This window comes from Triticum dicoccoides, chromosome 5B (assembly GCF_002162155.2).
Source record: "Triticum dicoccoides isolate Atlit2015 ecotype Zavitan chromosome 5B, WEW_v2.0, whole genome shotgun sequence".
NCBI lineage: Eukaryota > Viridiplantae > Streptophyta > Magnoliopsida > Poales > Poaceae > Triticum > Triticum dicoccoides.
Window position 1 is genome coordinate 522,625,008 of NC_041389.1, and position 22,378 is coordinate 522,647,385.

Here is a 22,378-nt window from a genome sequence, read left to right on the forward strand (position 1 = left end):
GGCTTCGGGAAGAAGAAGGGTGGGAGGGCGGGGAAAAAAGGCAACTTGGAAGGGAAAAATTGACGAATAACTTCAAGAGGAAACACCGGTTGAAAGAATGCAAATGCTTCGCACGAGTAGGATGGATACTCAATCACGGACTCCGGCTCTGAGAAAGAAAAAAGGGTGGGAGGGTGGGAAAAAGAAAGCAACTAAGGACGGGGAAAACCTCGTCGCTGAGAAATAACTGAGGATTGATCTTGCGAAAACAAAGAGGTCGAATCGACTTGGTGAGAAATGCACCGAATGAAATGAGCTGAGAACCAACAATCGGAAAACCATCTGCGTGATCCTAAAGAAAATTTGAAGGTAAGAGGAGTAAGTCAAAACACCTACGTCAAGATTCCTTACCAGAGCGACAAAGGGGCTGAGGAGTAAAAAGAATTCCTACTCTCCAATATAACTAGACTCCGAAAAAAACAATTTTCTTCTAGACTCGACAACGGCCAACTACGAACAATCAAGGGGGATCCTATGGTCGGTCGAGGCTCTGATACCAGCTTGTCACACCCAATATGCGACACTATCCTAAAGGAACTCAAAGGTCCCACCAAGGATAGAAGCACATATTGGAGATGCTTTTGCAAGGTGGATATCATTACATCGTACCATTACATAATAGTTGGGGATACATACAAGAGGCATACAATGCCACACGAATACAACAACATCATACATAAGAGCAACATCCGACTACGGATGAAACACAAACCGAAACTCAAATGACATCCACCCTGCTAGCCCAGGCTGCCAACCAGGAACCTATCCCCTGATCGAAGAAGAAGTAGAAGAAGAACTCCAAAAAAAGTAAACATCGCTCTCGCGTCATGATTATCGCATAATCTATACATGCAAGTGTTGTTGTAGTAATCTGTGAGCCATGAGGACTCAGCAATCCCATTACCATGGGTATCAAGACTAGCAAAGCTTAATGGGTATGGAATGGATAAGTGGTGAGGTTGCAGCAGCGACTAAGCATATATGTTGGCTAACATACGCAAATAAGAGCGAGAAGAGAAGCAATGAAATGGTCGTGAAGCTAGCAATGATCAAGAAGTGATCCTGAACTCCTACTTACGTCAAACAAAACCCAATACCGTGTTCACTTCCCGGACTCCGCCGAAAAGAGACCATCACGGCTACACACACGGTTGATGCATTTTAATTCGAATCTGGTGTCAAGTTATCTACAACTGGACATTAACAAATTCCCATCTGCCACATAACCGCGGACACGGCTCTCGAACGTTTATACCCTACAGGGGTGTCCCAACTTAGCCCATCACAAGCTCTCACGGTCAACGAACAATATTCCTTCTCCCAGGAAGACTCGATCAAACTCGGAATCCCGGTTTACAAGACATTTCGACAATGGTAAAACAAGACCAGCAAAGCCGCCTGATGTGCCGACAAATCCCGATAGGAGCTGGACATATCTCATTCTCAAGGCACACCGGATGGGCAAGACGTCGGGTTGGCATAGACCCTGGTTGCCTAGGGGGCGCTGGACATCGCCCAGGTTGGGCCAGCACTCGAAGGAGCACTCGCCCAGGGGTTAAAATAAAGATGACCCTCGGGCTCCGGAAACCCAAGGGAAAAAGGCTTAGGTGAGGCAAATGGTAAAACCAAGGTTGGGCCTTGCTGTAGGAGTTTTATTCAAAGTGAACTGTCAAGGGGGTCCCATAAATCACCCAACCGCGTAAGGAACGCAAAATCAAGGAACATAACATCGGTATGACGGAAACTAGGGCGGCAAGAGTGGAAAAAAACGCCAGGCATAAGGCCGAGCCTTCCACCCTTTACCAAGTATATAGATGCATTAATTAAATAAGAGATATTGTGATATCCCAACATAATCATGTCCATCATGGAGCAATCTTCGACTTCACCTGCAACTAGCAATGCTATAAGAGGGGCTGAACAAAGCGGTAACATAGCCAAGCAACGGTTTGCTAGGAAGGGTGAAAAAGGTTAGAGGCTGACATTGCAATTTGGGAGGCTTGAAGAGCAAATGATAGGTAGCGCAGCATAGAGATAGAACGAAGCAACTAGCATAGCAATGATAGTAATTAGATCCAAGGTGACGGTCATCTTGCTTGAAATCCCACTAGGAAGAAGAACGAGTCCATGAAGAAGATGAAGCCACGAAGACGAACCAAGCATAGACGAACGAATCCTCACGATCGCAACGAAACAGGAACTAACGAGAAGGAGCACAACCGGAAAGAAGCAAACAACAAGGTAAACACACAACACGTAAACATGACATGATGCACAACCAATCATGATGTATGACAAAGGCTACATGTTATTAACATGGCAAGAGGTGATGCATGTCCGGTTTAATGAGGCATGGCATGGCAAAGTGCACAAACAATATTACAAATTAAGTGGAGCTCAATATGCAATGAGTTGCATATTGATGAAACATCACATCACTTATTTAGTTATCTCTTGTTCATGTACCCAACAATATTAAATGTTATTAAACGTGGCAAGGGGTGAAGCATAATAAAACTATCTATCTAGGCAATTTAAATGAGGCCGGAAATAACAAACAACAAGTCCGGAAAATCCCCAGGTCAATTAGCAATTTTAATGCAAACATCAATTTTAGACATTTTAAATGTTGTTATCATGATGTGGATGACATATGCAAGTTTTATGCAAATTTTATGAAAATGTTGACATGAGCAAGTTGAAGCATTTGGTCACCATGGAAGAACGAAAGGGGTGCCACGGCAATGACAACGAAAATGGTGCCATGGAAACATTTCGGTTCCGATAACTCGTTGACCGACCGGTGCAAACGAAGATATGGATGTGCGGAACATGCAAAAGATGGTGGGGTCATCCCGGATACCGGGTTCCCACGTGTCAACGGCATGGCAACCGAGGTGGAACGTGCAATGATAACTCGGACACGGTTTGGACATGAGCATCTCATATAAAACACATGCATTCGGTCCACGGGTGATCGTTTCAGGGTTATACCTTCGAAGTGTGCATTTTCGGGGCGGATCGAGTTTGATGCGGTGTAGGGGAAGTAGACATTCTCGTGACGGTTGTAGTGGAAGTAGTTGTACATGGATCTTGTCGGATCCACGGTGACGGTAGTTGTACAGGGTTCGTAGATGTTCAGGTCGACAGTAGTGGTGCACGTTTTCGTAGATGTTCGAGTTGTCGGTAGAGGAACTTGGCGGTCCCTGTAGTCAAACTTGGTGCATCCGAAGGGTACTTGGCGAAACCTAGTAGTCGTACATGGGTTGAAGAGGAACTTAGCATCCACGGGTGTTGCAGCTGCAGCCTTCACATCAACGGGAAAAGGCAGCAACATATGTAGCTCGCGCCAGGAGGTGGAGCACAGCAGGCGGCCGGAGATGGCAGATCGGCAGCAGGCAGAGAGGGCCGACGGGAGGAGGCAGGCGAGGTGGTTGTCCATGTAGCGTCGGGCAGGGCTCGAGCTCGGACTTGAGGGAGAGGGCAACCGTGAACTGTGGAGGTACGAGAACAGAGGCCGAAGGGGAGGGAGATCGCGGAGGACGGAGTAGGTCCGGCGAGGCAGCAGAGGGACGGCGGCGCGCTAGAAGAGCAGCGTTAGCAGGACGCGATCAAGACGAAGCAGAGGCTGGGAACTGGACTTGGCGCGAGCTCCGGCAGGAACGCAGGGGAAGCAGAGGCCATGGCGCTGGCAGGACTTGGAGAAGCAACCGGGCCGGCGAGGGACTCGGCTACGGGGACGGCCTGAAACTGTTGCGGGTGGCGCTCATGGCCATGGAACGCGGAAGCTGAGGTCGAAGGCGATGCGCGGGGGAGGTCCGGGTGCAGCGTCGGCGAGAGGGTGCAGCAGCTGCCGCTGCTACCGGCGGCGAGGTCGAGCGGGTTGGTGGCGACGAGGAGAAGCACGAGGAGAGGCGGCGCGGGAGGAGATCGAGGGGAGATGGGGACCGAACAAGGAGATGTGGCGGCGCTGGGAGGAGGACGAGGGGGAGAGGGGATCGATCAGGATGAGGCTAGGGTTAGATAGGCAAGGGCCGGCTGGGCCTTGGGCCAAATGGGCTGCGGGGAAGCAGGCCGGCCTGGCGGCTGGGCTCTCTTCTCTCTCTCACTCTAAAGAAGAAGAAAAAGATAAGAAAGAAAAGAAAGGAAGGTTAGAGGAAGAAGTTGGACACGCGGATAATTTTCCCGGACTCGCAAAATGAGCTTGATCCGAGAAAATAAAAGTTGGCACGAATGCAAGATTTAAATTCAAACTCACTTGAATTTAATTCAAATCGTTTGAACTAGGACGAGGTTTAGGAGTGGCCAAAATGTTGAGATTTTTTGTGGAGCTCCGAAAAGTGATGAAATATTTTATGGACAAAGTTTGAGGTCAAGAAGTGATATAACAAAGGCATGGAATATTTTGCAAGTGTGTTATCGTGAATTCCAAATTAGTGGAATATTTATTAGCTCCCTAAATAATATTGGGAGGATATGTTATAAAGAGAAATCACCATGTGAACTCCCTCGATTTAAATAGATCAACGATCTATGCAATTTATTTAGTTGAGTTTTTTTAAAAGGTTGCATGATGACATGATGCAATGCAAATGATGACATGGCAAAATGCAACATGCAAGCAATGACATGGCAATGAAGGCGAATAGCTGGAAGCCACCTGGCGCATCGGATTCGGGGCGTTACAAGGGGCCATGGGGGCTGACTCCTCCCGGCGATGCTCTTCCTGGCCTCAGGAAGATGACCGGACTGGGAAGGTGCGAGCGTTGACGTCTCCTTTCTCAGCAGAAGGGGGCGCAGCTGTCGTACCCTCTTTCCTCCTCTTTGCCGTAGACAGTGGCCTGGACAACCAAAGACGAAGGTTAGGAAGCAGCGACATGAGCAAAAACAAGACGGAGATCAAGCACTTACCGGTCCAGCTTGATGTATTCCACCCTTTGCATGGCAAGCTTGAAGCCTGAAAGCGTCGGGGCCGGAGAAGTGGGCGCGCGGGCCCCAGCGGCAGAAGGCGGCGCAGCAGAAGGGCTGGAGCCAGCCATGGGAGGCGTCAAGACGGAGGTAGCATCTTGAGGAACCAACGATGACCTACCCCTTGTCGGGATGAGGGGCTGCTCCCTCTCCTCCTGGCGAGCGTCGGTCTCGGCGTCGTCTGGCAGGGAGCGGAGGATCTCGGCCTTGCCCAGAGAAGGAGTCTCCCCCACCTTTTCAAGAGTCTTCTCTGAGTCCACCTCCTCTTCCTCCTCCCCACGGGACTCGTCACAGGACACCTCCACCGGTTTCGGTGCTGCAGGGGCTCCTGTGAGCACCGGCGGCACCAGCCCGCGTGCGTCAAAGGTCGGCCTGGGGGCGACAAATTCCTCCCAGTCCTTGTGATGGAACAGAGGAACGAAGGCGCTCGGCGGGTACTCCTGGTTGTCCCCAACTATGAGGCGCAGGACAGCAGCCAGTTCGTCGCCAGCCAGGGCCCCTGGCCTCAGGCGTGTCTTGTCCCCTTCATCTCCAAGCTTCCACGGGGGCGCGTGCGCGCTTGAAGTGGAGCAACTCGCAGCATCAAGAACAACCTCAGGAGCATGACCCCCGTCACCTTGGCCGCCTTTGCGTTGCCCGGCTTCAAGTCGGTCATCATCTGCCCCAACACAGACAATGCCTGCTCATCAACAAGCTCTGCACGGGGCCACCCCTTGTTGAACTAGGGCGCCTCTGTTGGCAACACCAAACGCGGATGGGCGCACTTGGCATCCATCATGACCCATTTGGCTCGGATGTTGTCGGCCCTCTTCCCGGTGCTCGAGATTGAGTTGGCCTTGCCAGATGCGACGAAATTGGCGCACCCGGAGATGTGTCCGTCGCTGAAGTGAAGGAAGAAGAAGTGGCGCAGAAGCGCCACGGATGGCATCACGCCCAGGTACACCTCGCAGTAGTAGGCGAAGATGGACATGAGGAGGATAGAGTTGGGATGGAGGTGCAACGCCAGCAGCCCGTAGTGGTCGAGGACCTCATAAAAGAAATCGGAGAAGGGAGGAACCAACCCGACGGCGGTGTTGCTCGAGAAGAAGGGGAAGAAGGTGCTTCCCTCAGGCTCCGGCACGTCGGAGGCAAGCCAGCTCCGTCTTCCCCCACTCATTGCTCTCCCCCACCGTCAGCAGGCGTGCGGAGGCGAGGCTCTTCTCTGTGATGGTGGGCAATTCAAGAGCTAGCTCATACCAAGCCGGTGCCGAGGAAGTCTTGACCTTACACGGCGTCATGGGTCGCAGATGCGGAACGAGATTGGAGCAGATCTGGAAGTAGCGGTGGCGAGGAGCGAGAAAGGGGATCTGGAGTGAGGCGAGGAAGAAGCAATGAAGGCAAGTACTGTCTATGCCAGCCTTTTGTCAAGTCGAGCAGTTGTCGAGGCCGCGTGGGGAAGCGGAGACACCCACGTCCAATTGATACGACTCCAACGTATCTATAATTCTTTATTGTTCCATGCTATTATATTACCTGTTTTGGATGTTTATGGGCTTTATTTTATACATTTATATCATTTTTGGGACTAACCTACTAACCGGAGGCCCAGCCCATATTGCTGTTCTTTTTGCCTATTTCAGTATTTCGAAGAAAAGGAATATCAAACGGAGTCCAAACGGAATGAAACCTTCGGGAACGTGATTTTTGGAACGAACAAGATCCAGAGAGCTTGGAGTGCAAGTCAAGAAACAACCGGAGCCTCCACGAGATAGGAGGGTGCCCCCCCCTGTAGGGTGTGCCCCCCTGTCTCGTGGGCCCCTCGGGCGTCCACCGACGTACCTCTTCCTCCTATATATACCTATGGACCCCGAAAACATCCAGGGGCACCACGAAACACAATTTCCACCACCGTAACCTTTTGTATCTGCGAGATCCCATCTTGGAGCCTTCGCGGGCACTCTGCCGGAGGGGGAATCGACCATGGAGGGTCTCTACATCAACATCCTTGCCCCTCCTATGAGTTATGAGTAGTTTACCACAGACCTACGGGTCCATAGTTATTAGCTAGATGGCTTCTTCTCTCTTTTTGGATCTCAATACAATGTTCTCCCCGTCTCTTGTGGAGATCTATTCGATGTAATCTCTTTTTGCGGTGTGTTTGTCGAGACCCGATGAATTGTGGGTTTATGATCAGATTTATCTTTGGATAATAATTGAATCTTCTCTAAATTCTTTTATGTATGATTGAGTTATCTTTGCAAGTCTCTTCAATTATCAGTTTGGTTTGGCCTACTAGATTGATCTTTCTTGCCATGGGAGAAGTGCTTAGCTTTGGGTTCAATCTTGCAGTGTTCTTACCCAGTGACAGAAAGGGTTGCAAGACACGTATTGTATTGTTGCCATCGAGGATAACAAGATGGGGTTTATATCATATTGCATGAGTTTATCCCTCTACATCATGTCAACTTGCTTAATGCGTTACTCTGTTCTTATGAACTTAATACTCTAGATGCATGCTGGATAGCGGTCGAGGTGTGGAGTAATAGTAGTAGATGCAGGCCGGAGTCCGTCTACTTGTTATGGACGTGATGCCTATATACATGATCATTCCTAGATAACGTCATAATTATTCGCTTTTCTATCAATTGCTCAACAGTAATGTGTTTACCCACCGTAATACTTATGCTCTCGAGAGAAGCCTCTAGTGAAACCTATGGCCCCCGGGTCTATCTCCTATCATATTTGCTTTCAATCTACTTTTATTTTGCATCTTTACTTTCTTGCATCTATATTATAAAATACCAAAAATATATTTATCTTATCATACTATCTCTATCAGATCTCACTTTTGCAAGTGGCCGTGAAGGGATTGACAACCCCTTTATTGCATTGGTTGCGAGTTCTCAGTTTGTTTGTGTAGGCGCGTGGGACTTTTGAGGAGCCTCCTACTGGATTGATACCTTGGTTCTCAAAAAATGAGGGAAATACTTACGCTACACTTGCTGCATCACCCTCTCCTCTTCAGGGAAAACCAACGCTAGCTCAAGACGTAGCAAGAAGGATTTCTGGCGTCGTTGCCGGGGAGGTCTTCGCTCAAGTCAATACATACCAAGTACCTATCACAAACTCATCTCCCTCGCATTTACATTATTTGCCATTTGCCTCTTGTTTTCCTCTCCCCCACTTCACCCTTGCCATTTTATTCGCCCTCTCTTTCACAATCTCCTCCTCTCTTTTTGCTTGCCTTTTTCCGTTGCCCGTGTGTGCCCGTTTGTCATTATGGCTTTGCCTAAAGGTCCTGACCACCTTCTCAGAAGGATGGATGAGATTGAATCAAATATTAGAAGCTTTATGAATTTGCAATTTGAGCATAATAATTTCTTCTGAAAAGAGCTTAAGGAACAAAAAAGTTTTTTGGTTTTATGAACAAAGAGCTTGATGATATGAATAAAGAATTCTATGGTGTTAACGCTCAAATTACCCGGCTTGAAAATGCTATAACCAAAATTTCTAATAAGCAAGCCACCTTTGTTAATAAGATGGCCGCTAAACCTGAAAAATTACGTGAAAATAATGATGAGGATCTTAAAGTTATTGATGTGTCTCCTATTAGATCTATGTTTTGCAATATGAATTTTGATGATTATGGGACTAATGATGAATCAACTTTGCCTAGAAGGCGTCCCAAGAATTCGGAGTCTTTAGATCTTAATGCTAAATTTGGTAAAAGAGAAATTGGAGAATACTGAACTTCTAATAATGTTGAACCTACTATCTTGGATTTCAAGGAATTTGGTTATGATAATTGTTCTTTAAAAAGTTGTATTTCCTTGTTGCAATCCGTTGTTAATTCTCCTCATGCTTATAGTCAAAACAAAGCTTTTACCAAACATATTATTGATGCCTTGATGCAATCTTATGATGAAAAACTTACTTTGGAAGTTTCTATACCTAGAAAACTTAATGATGAGTGGGAACCTATTATGAAGGTTAGAATTAAAGATTATGAGTGTTTTGCTTTGTGTGATTTGGGTGCTAGTATTTACACGATTCCGAAAACTTTATGTGATATTCTAGGTTTCCATGATTTTGAAGATTGCTCTTTAAATTTGCACCTTGCGGATTCCACCATTAAAAAGCCTATGGGAAGGATCAATGATGTTCTTATTGTTGCAAATAGAAATTTGGTGCCCGTAGATTTTATCGTTCTTGATATAGATTGCAATCTTTCTTGCCCTATTATTCTTGGTAGACCTTTCCTTAGAACGATTGGTGCGATTATCGATATGAAAGAAGGGAACATTAGATTCCAATTTCCCTTAAAGAAAGGCATGGAGAACTTTACAAGAAAGAAAGTCAAATTACCTTATGAATCTATCAGGCGTGCTACTTATGAATCTAGTGCCAAAGATGGCACTCGTTAGATCTATCCTCGCTTTTATGCCTAGCTAGGGGAGTTAAACGATAGCGCTAGTTAGGAGGCAACCCAATTTTCTTTATGTTATTTGTTTTTGTTCATGTTTAGTGTTAAATTTTGTTTCTACTTTCTGTTTAGATGTGTTTTTATCTTTTGTTTAGTGTTTGTGCCAAGTAGAACCTATAGGATAAACTATGATGATGGTTGATTTGATTCTGCTGAAAAACAGAAACTTTGCGCTCACGAGAAAACATTCAATAAATCACAGAAACGTGATTTTGCATTGATTCTTTTTTCTTCTGATCAATAAACAAATTTTCCAGTACGTCCTATTTTGGTAGGATTTTTAGAGTTCCAGAAGTTTGCGTTAGTTACAGATTGCTACAGACTGTTCTGTTTTTGACAGATTCTGTTTTTCGTGTGTTGTTTGCTTATTTCAATGCATCTATGGCTAATAAATAGTTTATAAACCATAAGGAAGTTGGAATACAGTAGGTTTAACACCAAAATAAATAAAGAATGAGTTCATTACAGTACCTTATGTGGTGGTTTTTTTTTCTTTCACTAACGGAGCTTATAAGATTTCTTGTTGAGTTTTGTGTTGTGAAGTTTTCAAGTTTTGGGTAAAGCTTTTATGGACTATGGAATAAAGAGTGGCAAGAGCCTAAGATTGGGGATGCCCAAGGCACCCCAAGATATTCAAGAATAGCCAAAAGCCTAAGCTTGGGGATGCCCTGGGAAGGCATCCCCTCTTTCATCTTCGTTCATTGGTAACTTTACTTGGAGCTATATTTTTATTCATCACATGATATGTGTTTTGCTTGGAGCGTCGTGTATTATATTGGTCTTTGCTTGTTAGTTTACCACAATCATCCTTTCTGTACACACCTTTTGGGAGAAGCCTATTTGATTAGAATTTGCTAGAATACTCTATGTACTTCTCTTATATCTTTTGAGCTTGATAGTTTCTGCTCCAGTGCTTCACTTATATCTTTTAGAGCATGGTGGTACATTAATTTTATAGAAATTGTTAGTCTCTCATGCTTCACTTGTATTATTTTGAGAGTCTTTTAGAACATCATGGTATTTTCTATGGTTACAAATTTGGTCCTAGAATGATGAGCATCCAAGTTGGGTATAATAAAAACTATCATAGAAAGTGAATTGGATGCTATGATCAATTTGATACTTGATATTTGTTTTGAGATATGGAGGTAGTAATATTAAAGTCATGCTAGTTGGGTGATTATGGATTTAAAGAATGCTTGTACTGAAGTTTGTGATTCCCGTAGCATGCATGTATGGTGAACCGCTTTGTGATGAAGTTGGAGCACAATTTTATTTATTGAATGTCTTCCTTATGAGTGGCAGTCGGGGACGAGCGATGGTCCTTTCCTACCAATCTATCCCCCTAGGAGCATGCGTGTAGTGCTTTGGTTTTTGATAACTCCTAAATTTTTACAACAAGTATATGAGTTCTTTTGACTAATGTTGAGTCCATGGATGTACGCACCCTTTCACCCCTCCATTATTGCTAGCCTCTCTTGTACCGTGCAACTTTCGCCCGTACCATACACCCACCATATACCTCCCTCAAAACAGCCACCATACCTACCTATTATGGCATTTCCATAGCCATTCCGAGATATATTGCCATGCAACTTTCCACCGTTCCGTTTAATATGACACGTTTCATCATTGTCATATTGCTCTTTGCATGATCATGTAGTTGACATCGTATTTATGGCAAAGCCACCATCATAATCTTCATACATGTCGCTCTTGATTCATTGCATATCCCGGTATACCGCCGGAGGCATTCACATAGAGTCATATCTTGTTCTAGCTTTGAGTTGCAAATTCATAAAAGTGTGATGATCTTCATTATTAGAGCATTGTCCTAGTGAGGAAAGGATGATGAAGACTATGATTCCCCCACAAGTCGGGATGAGACTTCGGACTTTACAAAAAGAAAAAAAAAGAAAAAAAAGAGAAAAAAGAAGTCCAAAGAAAAAGAAAGAAAGAAAAAAAAGAATGAGGGAAAAAGAGAGAAGGGACAATGCTACTATCTCTTTTTCCACACTTGTGCTTCAAAATAGCACCATGATCTTCATGATAGAGAGTCTCATATGTTGTCACTTTCATATACTAGTGGGAATTTTTCATTATAGAAATTGGCTTGTATATTCCAATGATGGGCTTCCTCAAAATGCCCTAGGTCTTCGTGAGCACGCAAGTTGGATGCACACCCACTAGTTTTCTTTTGTTGAGCTTTCACATATTTATAGCTCTAGTGCATCCGTTGCATGAAAATCCCTACTCACTCACATTGATATCTATTAATGGGCATCTCCATAGCCCATTGATACGCCTAGTTGATGTGAGACTATCTTCTCCTTTTTTGTCTTCTCCACAACCACCATTCTATTCCACATATAGTGCTATGTCCATGGCTCACGCTCATGTATTGCATGAAAGTTGAAAGAGTTTGAGATTATTAAAGTATGAAACAATTGCTTGGCTCGTCATCGGGGTTGTGCATGATTAAATACTTTGTGTGATGAAGATAGAGCAATAGCCAGACTATATAATTTTGTAGGGATAACTTTCTTTGGCCATGTTATTTTGAGAAGACATGATTACTTTGCTTAGTATGCTTGAAGTATTACTATTTCTTATGTCAATATGAACTTTTATTTTGTATTATTTGGATCTGAACATTCATGCCACAATAAAGAAAATTACATTGAGAACTATGCTAGGTAGCATTCCACATCAAAAATTCTCTTTTTATCATTTACCTACTCGAGGACAATCAGGAATTAAGCTTGGGGATGCTTGATACGTCTCCAACGTATCTATAATTTTTTATTGTTCCATGCTATTATATTACCTGTTTTGGATGTTTATGGGCTTTATTTTATACATTTACATCATTTTTGGGACTAACCTACTAACCAGAGGCCCAGCCCATATTGCTGTTTTTTCCTATTTCAGTATTTCGAAGAAAAGGAATATCAAACGGAGTCCAAACCGAATGAAACCTTTGGGAACGTGATTTTTGGAACGAACAAGATCCAGAGAGCTTGGAGTGCAAGTCAAGAAACAACCGGAGCCTCCACGAGATAGGAGCCCCCCCCCTGTAGGCCCCGCCCCCCTGTCTCGTGGGCCCCTCGGGCGTCCACTGACGTACCTCTTCCTCCTATATATACATACGGACCCCGAAAACATCCAGGGGTACCACGAAACACAATTTCCACCACTGTAACCTTCTGTATCCGCGAGATCCCATCTTGGAGCCTTCGCCGGCACTCTGCCGGAGGGGGAATCGACCATGGAGGGTCTCTACATCAACATCCTTGCCCCTCATATGAGTTGTGAGTAGTTTACCACAAACCTACGGGTCCATAGTTATTATCTAGATGGCTTCTTCTCTCTTTTTGGGTCTCAATACAATGTTCTCCCCCTCTCTTGTGGAGATCTATTCGATGTAATCTCTTTTTGCGGTGTGTTTGTCGAGATCCGATGAATTGTGGGTTTATGATCAGATTTATCTTTGGATAATAATTGAATCTTCTCTGAATTCTTTTATGTATGATTGAGTTATCTTTGCAAGTCTCTTCGAATTATCGGTTTGGTTTGGCCTACTAGATTGATCTTTCTTGCCATGGGAGAAGTACTTAGCTTTGGGTTCAATCTTGCGGTGTCCTTACCCAGTGACAAAAATGGTTGCAAGACACGTATTGTATTGTTGCCATCAAGGATAACAAGATGGGGTTTATATCATATTGCATGAGTTTATCCCTCTACATCATGTCAACTTGCTTAATGTGTTACTCTTTTCTTATGAACTTAATACTCTAGATGCATGCTGGATAGCGGTCGAGGTGTGGAGTAATAGTAGTCGATGCAGGCAGGAGTCGGTCTACTTGTTATGGACGTGATGCCTATATACATGATCATGCCTAGATAACGCCATAATTATTCGCTTTTCTATCAATTGCTCGACAGAAATTTGTTCACCCATCGTAATACTTGTGCTCTCGAGAGAAGCCTCTAGTGAAACCTATGGCCCTCGGGTCTATCTCCTATCATATTTGCTTTCAATCTACTTTTATTTTGCATCTTTACTTTCTTGCATCTATATTATAAAATACCAAAAATATATTTATCTTATCATACGATCTCTATCAGATCTCACTTTCGCAAGTGGCCGTGAAGGGATTAACAACCCCTTTATTGCGTTGGTTGCGAGTTCTCAATTTGTTTGTGTAGGCGCGTGGGAATTTTGAGGAGCCTCCTACTGGATTGATACATTGGTTCTCAAAAACTGAGGGAAATACTTACGCTACACTTGCTGCATCTCCCTCTCCTCTTCAGGGAAAACCAATGCTAGCTCAAGACATAGCACCAATCAGCCGCCATGCGTCAACCGAGGCCGCGGGCTTTTGGGGCCCGCAGTGCTTCGTACTTGACCTTTGGCTTCGCCTCGAAGCCAAGCCCGAGCGCACCTTGGGCCCGAGGGCTACTATCGGCGTTCTGGGAACGGGGGTCCCCAGACTTGCCTGCGTGCGGCCCACGGCGTGGCTATGCTAGCGGGCCTGTACGGCCCATCTTCATCAACAAGGCATTCAAGACCCTTGCGAGGGGCCAAGCCTCGCGAGGGGGATGACGCAAGACCTCCTCAGGAGTTGCCTCTCCAGGCAGGCTCACGAGGATCGGATATATCAAGGCGGGGCAAACCTCACGAGGTTCCCGTGACGTCAGCCATGACGATCGACACCAGGCGGGCGCCAACGCGCACAGCGTCCTTGTTTCCTCTTTGGTGCTGAGGGGGTAAGTGCAGGCGTGGAGTACCGAGGCATCAGACAAAGGTTTCCATATCGGTGCAACGAGACCAAGACCAGTAGGCCAGCAGGATGGAGGTCACCGTGGAGCCCAAGACGGCGTCACCACCAGAGCCTTTTGCAGGCAAAGACCACTTTTGTCAGGATAGCTTGTACTAGCTGTCCCCTTTCAAATTGGCCGCCGTTGTTGGCTCCCTTCCCGCTCAATATTTGGGAAGAGGATCAGGGCCTATATAAGTAGAACTAGCCACCATAGTACGGGCAACTGATCTGGGACTAGATCCACTCCATCCTCACACCCACAAGTTCACAGAGCACAAGAAGACCTCAACCTTAGGAGGCTGTTCTTCCCCTTGTACTTTTCATCATCAGCCCAAGAGGCAATCCATCCACCACCACACTAGAGTAGGGTATTACACCACAACGGTGGCCCGAACCAGTATAAATCTCGTGTCCCTTGTGTTGTGAGTTCGTTGAGTTCGTCCGTGAGACCTTAGCGAGCTAGGGTGTAGATCGGTAGGAGGGAAAGAACTTCGCGCGCAACCCAGAGTTCGAACCTCAAGGGTTTTGCCACAACCCGTGATCCGACAGTGGAAGGGTGTTCTCACTCAAGACCTATATAGCAGCCCACCAGCTGATTTCTTTCTCTGTGCTGTTATAATTTGGTGCATCCATGATTATCCAGCTTTGGTCACTATGTCAGGACGAACGACACATGGTTACAATGCATGTGTTCGCTGTGACAGGAATCCGCTGTCATACGCAATACTTAGCAAGATCTTTTACATTGGACACCGCTGTTTCCTTGCCAAGGACAAGCCACGTCGTACAAAATACTGAAGACATGTGTTCAATGCAAAGCATGAAAACCGTGATGCGCCAAAGAGGCTCACTGCCGATGAGTTGCAAGTGGAATTAGAGAAGGTCAGGCATATTACACCAGGAAACCATCCTTGTAATTGTAGCAGGAAAAGGAAGCGTGGCAAGGTAGAAGAGAGATTATTGTTTACCCCCAGGTCCACTTTGGGGGACTTGGTGTATTGGAAAGATTTGGATCTGCGGCATAATCTTGATGTGATGCACATCGAGAAAAATATATGTGACAGCACTGTCGACACACTTCTTAATATTGAAGGCAAGACGAAAGATACCTTAAAATCTAGGATTGATTTGACACATTTGCATATCAGAAAGGATTTGTAGGTGTAAGATGAAGGTAAACCACGGGATATGACACCAGCTGTGTACGTCTTGGACAAGGTAAAAAGAAAAGAATTATGCGAGGTCCTGTCACGTGTGAGATTCCCACATGGATTTGCTTCCAACCCTGAAAGGAGAGTCAGTGCAGATGGAAACAAGGTACAAGGGTTGAAAACTCATGACTGCCATGTCCTACTTCAAAGGGTTTTACCTGTTATCCTTAGAGGATTGGGATGCCCTGACTTATACAGAGCAGTTGCAGAGTTGGGACAATTCTTTAGGGAACTCTGCAGTAGAAATATCAAGATAGATGCTTTGGAGCGTCTTAGAGACAAGATACCAACTATCCTATGCGACCTTGAGAAGATATATCCTCCAGCCTTCTTTGATGTGATGGTGCATTTGGTTGTTCATCTACCTGATGAGGCACTACTTAGAGGTCCAGTACAGTATGGCTGGATGTACCCTATTGAAAGGCGGCTAGGCACTTTCAAGGGCTATGTCAGGAACAGAGCTAGACCTGAGGGTTCCATTGCAGAGGCCTACATTGCTATAGAAGCCTTGATATTCTGCTCAAAATACATTGAAACAGCTGATCAGCTTAGCAAAGAGGTGGCTGAAGACAATCCCGGGCTCAATGTTTTTGATTATTCTGTTCGAGTTACAGGGAAGAGTCGACAAGAGGACAAACCTAAAGATTTGGACAAAATGGTTTGGTATGTGTTGAATAACTTCCTGAGTGTAACGCCCCGAGACCGACGCTCCAGATGCTTTCCTTGTATTCCGAGATTCGTCGTGTGATTTGTTTTGTTTGTTGCATTCATCCTTGCATCATGTGCATTGCATCATGTCATCATGCAACCCCTTTTTAAAACTCACCTAAATAAATTGCATAGATCGTTGATCTATTTAAATCGAGGGATATTCACATGGTGATTTCTCTTTAAAACATATTCAAAGCCTCTCAATATTATTAGGGGCTATAATAAAATTATTCCATTTATTTGTAATTAACCATAACCCACTTGCAAAATATCCCATGCCGTTGTTCCCTCAATTCTTGGTCTCCAACCTTGCCCATAATTTCTTTCATCATTTTCCGGAGCTCCACCAAAAATCTCAACATTTTTGGACCTTCCCAACCCTCACTTCCTATTCAAATCATTTGAATTTAAATCTCTCAATCATGGCCTTTTCTATTTTCTCGGAACAAGATATTTTTGTGAGTCCGGGAAAATAATCCCCATGCGCAAAATCTTTCCATTACCCTCTCTTTCTTTTCCTCTCTCTATTTCTTTTCTGCTAGAAAATTAGTGAGAGAGAGAGAAGCCTAATTTTGGCCCAATGACCAGGCCAGCCCATCTAACCTCTAAGGCCCAGCTACCCCCTCTAACCCTAGTCGTAGGGGAGAGCATCGCTCGATCCCATCTCCTCCTCTCGTTCCCTCTGCCTGCCGCCACACACCCATCGCTCGATCCCATCGCCCCTCCTCTCGATCCCCTCTCCCCATCGTCCTCCTCCTCCGCTGCCACGCGCAGAGAGGAGTTCAGCCTCGCGCCCGGCCTCTGCAACACCACCGGGGCGGCCAACTCTGGCAGCCCTCCGTCGCCTGCGCCTGCGTCCTCCTCGTTGCCTCCGCACCTCCAGCCGGCCACCAGAGCCCGCTTGTTGCCGCCGGGCTTCGCCTCGCCGCGCTGCCCCAGGATGTCGCTCCCCTTCCGTCTCCGGCTTCGTAGCACCGGAGCCGCTCCTTCCCCGCGACACCGAGCCCCAAGCGCCGCCTCGTCTCCTCTGCTACGCCCGCACCTCGCCTACGATTTCTCTGCACCGGCGACCTCCATCGCGCCTCCCTGCTTCGTCCGGCCACCGCGCAGCCATGCTCTAGCGCTGCCTCGAGCACATCATCCTCGACCTTCATGCCGTCCCGGAGTCCCTCGTCCGCTGCTGCACGGTCTAGCCTACTGCTTCCCTTCCGCTGCCATGGACAGCCACCTCGCCTGCATCCTCTCGTCGTCCCTCTCTGCATGTTGTCGTTCTGCCATCTTCGGCCTCTACGTTGACCGACTGCGACGTCCCCGAGCAGCAGCGCTGCTGCTGTGTCTCTTTGCCGTTTCGTGAGCACAACAATCTCTGCCGCCAAGTTCGACTACGATCAATCAAGACCATTGTGTTGCACGTCAACATGAGTACGACCACGGACGGCTACCTCCGGAGGGATTTCGTCAAGTTCCGCCTCATCAAGTGTACCTCTACGTCTGGGATTCGCCAAGTACCGCACCGGACACCAAGTACCCCTTCGAGTTGACAAGACCGGCTAGCCTGACGACCTCGGACATCTACAAAAACGTGTACCTCTACCGTCGCCGTGTACCACTACGCCCAAGTTCCACTACAAGATGTACCACTACCGCCACCGAAGACCGTCAAGTGTACAACTACCGCCGCCGTTGATTCGACAAGACAACGTGTACAACTACTTCCACTACCGTCGACACGTGACCAACTACTTCACACGATGACCCGTGAACGACTACTTCCTCTACATCGTACCGAACTCGTTCTGCCCAAAAACGCACGCTTTGCAGGTATAACCCGAGACGACCGCGATGAGATGCCCTTGCATGTATGAGATGTACGATATGTTTGCACCGTGCCCGTTTGTTTGGTGCACGTTCCTCCTCGTTTGCCATGCCATCGACCCATGGGAACCCGGTAGCCGGGATCACCCCACCATCTTGCATGACTCGCTCACGTCACACTTCCTTTTGCACCGGTACCTCCATGAGTTACCGGGACCGGAATGTTGCCGTGGCACCATTTCCGTTTCACCGCCGTGGCACCTTTTTCCTTCCGCCATGGCGACAAATGCCTCGTATCATGATCGTGTCAATGTTTTCATAAAAAAATTGCATATAACTTGCATATGTCATCCGCATCATGCTAACAACATTTAAATGGTTAAAATTGTGTTTGCATTAAATTGCTAAATGACATAAGGGGATTTTTCCGGAATTGTTGTTTGTTGTTTCCGGCCTCATTTAAACTTGCCTAAATAGTTAGTTCAATTATGTTTCACCTCTTGCCATGTTTGACAACATTTAATATTGTTGGTTAGCCTAAACGAGAGAGAACTAAATATTTGAATGTGGTGTTTCGTCAATATGCAACTCGTTGCATATTGAGCTCCACTTAACTTGTAGTGTTGTTTTTGCATATTGCCATGCCATGCCTCATTAAACCGGACATGCATCATAATTGATTGTGCATCATGCCATGATTATGCTGGTGTGTTTACCATATTGTTTGCTTCTTTCCGGTTTGCTTCTCTCGTTAGCTTCGGTTTCATTCCGGAGTTGTGAGGATTCGTTCGACTACTTCCGTTTGTCTTCTTCTTGGACTCATTGTTCTTCCTTGCGGGATCTCAGGCAAGATGACCATTACCCTCCATATCACTTCTATCTTTGCTTGCTAGTTGCTCCATTCTATCGCTATGCTGCGCTACCTATCACTTGTTTACCATGCCTCCCATATTGCCATGTCAGCCTCTAACCTTTTCACCCTTCCTAGCAAACCGTTGTTTGGCTATGTTACCGCTTCTGCTCAGCCCCTCTTATAGCGTTGATAGTTGCAGGTGAAGTTGAAGATTGCTCCATGATGGACAGGATTATGTTGGGATATCACAATATCTCTTATCTAATTAATATATCTATATACTTGGTAAAGGGTGGAAGGCTCGGCCTTATGCCTAGTGTTTTGTTCCACTCTTGCCGCCTTAGTTTCCGTCATACCGGTGTTATGTTCCTTGATTTTGCGTTCCTTACGCGGTTGGGTGATTTATGGGACCCCCTTGACAGTTCGCTTTGAATAAAACTCCTCCAGCAAGGCCCAACATTGGTTTTTAACATTTGCCACCTAAGCCTTTTTCCCTTGGGTTCTGCAGACTCAAGGGTCATCTTTATTTTACCCCCCGGGCCAGTGCTCCTCCGAGTGTTGGTCCAAAGTAGAGCACCGTGCGGGACCATTCCTTGGCAACTTGGATTACGTCGGTACCTGTACGCTTAGCTTATCCGGTGTGCCCTGAGAACAAGATATGTGCAGCTCCTATCGGGATTTGTCGGCACAGTCGGGTGGTCTTGCTGGTCTTGTTTTACCATTGTCGAAATGTCTTGTAAACCGGGATTCCGAGTCTGATCGGGTCTTCCTGGGAGAAGGAATATCCTTCGTTGACCATGAGAGCTTGTGATGGGCTAAGTTGGGACACCCCTGCAGGGTATAAACTTTCGAGAGCCGTGCCCGCGGTTATGTGGCAGATGGGAATTTGTTGATATCCGGTTGTAGATAACTTGACACTTGACTTAATTAAAACGCATCAACCGCGTGTGTAGCCATGATGGTCTCTTTTCGGCGGAGTCCTGGAAGTGAACACGGTTTTGGGTTATGTTTGACGTAAGTAGTTTCAGGATCACTTCTTGATCACTTCTAGCTTCTCAACCGTGTCGTTGCATCTCTTCTCGCTCTTATTTGCGTATGTTAGCCACCATATTTGCTTAGTGCTTGCTGCAACTCTACCTCATTACCACTTCCTACCCATAAGCTTAAATAGTCTTGATCTCGCGGGTTTTGAGATTGCTGAGTCCTCGTGACTCACCAGATACTATGACAACAGTTGCAGGTGCCGATGATACTAGTGCAGGTGATGCAAGTGAGCTCAGATGGGAGCTCAACGAATACATTGGTCGTTTCTATGTATCGTTTCATGTTGATCAGTAGTGGAGCCCAGTTGGGACGATCGGGGATCTAGCAGTTGGGTTATCTTCTTTTCTTTTGGCTTCGTTCGTAGTCGGACCATGTGTGTACTCTGAATGATGTATGAATTATATGTTCATTGTGTGAAGTGGCGATTGTAAGCCAACTCTTTATCCCAGTCTTGTTCATTACATGGGATTGTGTGAAGATGACCCTTCTTGCGACAAAACCACAATGCGGTTATGCCTCTAAGTCGTGCTTCGACACGTGGGAGATATAGCCGCATCGTGGGTGTTACAAGTTGGTAATCAGAGCCATCCCCGACTTAGGAGCCCCCTGCTTGATTGTTTGCTGGCGTTGTTGAGTCTAGAAAAAAATGTTTTGAGTCTTAGGATTATATATATTGGAGAGTAGGATTCTTTTTACTCCTCAGTCCTTCGTCGCTCTGGTGAGGACTCCTGACGTAGATGTTTTGTCTTTCCTCGCCTCAAATTTCACTAAAAAAATTTAGGATCACGCGGGTATCTTGGAATCGTTCCGATGGTTTTGTGACGAGAACATTGTTCTTGGTGCCTCCTGTCTTTTATGTGGCAGTGACCCGGGGAGTTGAGCTCCAAGGTGTTGTCGTCATAATTTTATTGTTGCAGTTCTGGAATACCTGAGTTTTGCCGACATCGAAAATCTCTTTTACGCAGTTGTTGGTGAGATAACCTCGACGCCACCCAGTACTGGGGCGGGAGTTCGGGAGTATTGCCATAACTCGTATAACGGATGTTTTTTGAAGGTTGAGGTACACGATTTCCGAAGGTTTCTTTGTTATGTGTTGACGGATGGATACAGCTTGGATGTAGGTATTGTTAGTTTTGGGTGAGATATATATTGCTTCCCCTGTATCCCCAACACCAGATTGCATAACCAAAAAGTTTCGGGAGTTTTATAGGTGGGAATTCAAGTAGCTCTAGTTTTTTTTCTTTCTGACAGATGCATGATATGAGATTGGGGTTCGACGTCTAGTGGTCCACCTATCCACGGTCGTTTTTACAGTGGTCTCATTGTGTCTTAAAGAACCATTGGCTATGCTGGTTCGGGACACTTCGTATGTCATGTGCACTGCCTTGTACATGATGGTGTTGTACGATCGAGCCCGTGTGGGCCCCACCATGAAAACTTCAGATGGAATCTCTATCATATGTTTGTTCCGGCTTATTCTGCAAGCCAAATCCTTTGTTTTTTTTATTTGTGGTATTCGAGTTGCTTCAATGTCAAGTGCTGATTCCATACCTTTCAAGTGGTGTTCTCATATTTCTATGAGAGTGCTAATCCTTCTTGTTTATCGAGATTGTCATGTCAATTCTTTCCAACCGGTGTGCTTCTCTTCAAGTGGATCCGATCATTTCAACATTTGTGAGGTCAATTCTAAGTTTTCTCAACGGTATCTGTTTCATACGTCCCCAAGTTGCCTTTGTTTTCCCGCCCTCCCACCCTTTTTTCTTCAAGGACTCAGATTTCTTAATCATATATCCTTTTATTTGTGAGAAGTCTCTTCCTTCGTTTCTTTCAATGTTCTTATTGGGTGATTTCCCATGAAGATGCTCAACAGTTTAAAGTTCATCATCCTTCATTGTTGTTTCTTCTCCGGTGGATCCAATTCAAGCTTTCGGTGTTGATCATATTCTTTTTCTCATTTCAAGTGCTTTCTTATGCCGGTGCACCTCTTAATCATTCACTTCTCGATATTCCTTCGTTCTCGAGTGTTGAATATATCTCAAAAGGCTCGTCTTTTCATTCAAGATTTGTTCAAGCTATTTGGAGATTATTATCTCATTCTAGTCATTTAATTCAACCGGTGCATTCTCTCTTCAAAATTGTTCAATGATGTTTTCTTTTGAGTGGGCCCTAACCCACAGGTTTTTTCCTAGGATCTTACCTGACTCTTCTAATTATCAGGAGCGATTCTCAAATTCATCTCCAAGTTTGACGTAAGAATGAATTTTCATCAGTCAGATGTCTTCTTCAAGATCACTTCCAAATTCTTTTCATCGTTGGTTCAACCTTTCTAATTTTCATCCCGGAGTATCTCAACAATTCATGGTGGTGTTTCTCGTTGTCATTCTCGAATTTTGAAGACCAAAGAAGAGTTCCTCTTAAATCCTTACCCGTTCTTCCAGAGATTCATGGTTCT